The following is a 2,585-nucleotide window of genomic DNA, read 5'->3' as shown; positions in this document are numbered from 1 at the left end:
AAAGGTCACAGACAATGTGAATTGGTAACTTTCTTCAGGCTTTGGTGTATTCAAGAGCTAAAAATTTCTCTCTTTTTACAGACATAAACATTCAAATCAAATTAGTGGAAAAAAAATGAGAAAGAAAGAAATACAGGGGGATATAGAGAAAGAAAACAAAAGCTTAACGAGTAAAACATTTTTACCACAGATTTCATGATTTGTTCCAGTGCTCCCTGTCCTTCTTACTCTCAGTTCCTCATACTACATTTTGGAATTTCTTTGTTTTGTTTTCTGTTTTGATCTGGAGAATAATAAGGACACTAATTAGCCACTTGGCATGAGAAAGGCCTTTGGGTATTTTAAGAATGTACCTACCGTTCCATTTTATTATAAGGGTAGCTCTGTCTCATGGTTCAGGGGCCTTGACTGTGTAACTTGCCCTGTCCTGCTTTGGGTGACCCCCTGCTCAGACCGGGTCCGCTAATTCCACATTATACTCAGTTATGACTGGGAAACTTGCTGTGGAGGGGTTGGCGAGGGGATGTTGTCTGTTAATTACAGACACTACATTGTTTTTAGATGTTTGCAGTCAATTTGTAGATAGATTTCTAATAGCTTTTTAATTTTCTTAGACTTTGGGTTTTTTTACACATTAAAACAAATGTGAGTCTAAAGACCACTATCATTTTTTATTGCCTTTAAAAATATTCGTTTATCATTTTCCAGTCTAGTTTCCCTCTTGTTGATACTACATGTCAATAAAGTGAATATGGTTCAAAACGTGAACGCATCTTTTAGCACGAAATGATAAAACGATCAAGCTTCAGCGTCCAAGTCGGTGCCCTCCAAGGAGCCCGCCAAGTCCTAGAGCCTCACATGCGCCCCCTTTAGGCAGGTCGACAGACTGCCTCACCCAGTGCATTCTTCAGAGTAAACTGAAAACCTAGCCGGTCAGTTGAAAACAAATTCAATCCCTCAAACATGAACTGGCTCCTGTGTAGGAGAGATTTGTGGGGAATAAATTATGGCACTGAGTTTCATTCAGATGTGGTAGAATAAGCCAAGGAAACACTGGAGAGCTTGATTAAAAATAGCAATGGCTTTGAAAATCAGCTCCTAGACTGATACTGTCCGTCCAAGAGGGAAGTCAGGGCACAGCTAGGTCACCCTGATCTTCTAGCAGTTTATGGGAATAATTATATGAGCAAGTTGACGTGGTGTTTGCTGTAAATGAAATAATCTGTCTGTCTCAAGATGAAGATATTCCCCCAGGCTCCTATAAAGAAAGGTTACGAGGTGCTAAGATTTTGAGTTCTGTGACCTGCATTTGTGGTTGTTAATTGCGTCAGGATAACATCTGATAGTCATCAGTATTAAGGACCCTGTTGTGGAGTTGAGTCCAGAAAGACCATGAGAACTACATGAAAATATGATTAAAAGCTGTCGGAATGGCTATACCACAAGTTTCTTCTGTATGGCACAGGGAACTATAGTCAATATCTTTTATTAACCTATAATGAAAAAGAACATGAAAAGGGATATATGTATGTATATGTATGACTGAGACATTATGCTGTACACCAGAAATTGACACAATATTGTAAACTGACTATACTTAAATTAAAAAAAAGTTGGAGGCATTCTAATTATGCCTGTAGATCAGTTAACACAAATTATGCAAATTGAGTAAAACACTTGGGAAAGTAAAATGCCCCAGCTGTCTCATTTGCTCCACTTCCTTGTGCAACCAAGTCAGTGATAATGGCAAACTGGAGTTGGTGGGGCTCCCCTCACCCACCAGTACGGTCTGGAATCTACAAGACTTGCTCTATTCACATCAATGCACACTCAGACATTTCATAAATGATGAGATGCAGGCCAAGGGATTTCCCTAAAGAGTTCCACCCAAAAGGAAAAGAGAGTTAAACAGAGAAATAACCCTTACATATTTGTGCATAATCAGCTTATCCCTCAACTTCTAGAAGGATGAGAAACCAGAAGACAAAGGAGAGGAAGAAAAAGACCACAAAGAAAGCCCGAGGCTAAAGGAGCCACCTCAGAATTTGCTGAGAGAAAAAAATTATGAAGCTCCCCCTCCCTGAATCTTTAAAAGTTCACTTGACATAATTTAGAGAAAAATAACGTAGATCAAGAAGAAGGAATGACTGCTGATAATTCTTCTAGTCTTGAGAATATGGCATTTGTTAGGAGTTGAAAGTGAGAGAATTCTTTCTTTCATCAGAATGAATTTACAGTGGGAAAAAAGTATTGCTTTTCCAGTCTTAGTAATAAAAATGATGTATTCAATGATTAAAAATAATCCCCTTTTAAAAATACAGTTTTTCTTTGAGTCTTGGAAAAATTCCTATTTTAACTCAGAATGACTTCAAGGGTGGAATGCAACAATAGTCCAGATTTTATATAAATCCCCTTCTGATTCCTTACAGATTTGTAGTGCAGAGAGTTGGATTTAATTTTATATAAGGTTACATAACTGTTAAGCATATATAATCTGATTTGAATGGCAGTTGTTTGCCTTTTCTCCATAAAAATCTTATTGAATAAGGAAATAAAGTGCTTTGTAGACCCACTTCCTTTACTTT

General features: G+C 37.6%; 1 pseudogene; it reads left to right on the top strand.

The window, feature by feature from the left end:
* Positions 1-963: 963 nt before the first annotated feature.
* Positions 964-2,124, top strand: LOC102520519 (annotated as a pseudogene).
* The last annotated feature ends 461 nt before the right edge of the window (positions 2,125-2,585 follow it).

The sequence above is a fragment of the Camelus ferus genome, chromosome 2 (genome assembly GCF_009834535.1).
Source record: "Camelus ferus isolate YT-003-E chromosome 2, BCGSAC_Cfer_1.0, whole genome shotgun sequence".
NCBI classification, from domain to species: Eukaryota; Metazoa; Chordata; class Mammalia; order Artiodactyla; family Camelidae; genus Camelus; species Camelus ferus.
This window is presented reverse-complemented; position numbering and strand designations above follow the sequence as displayed.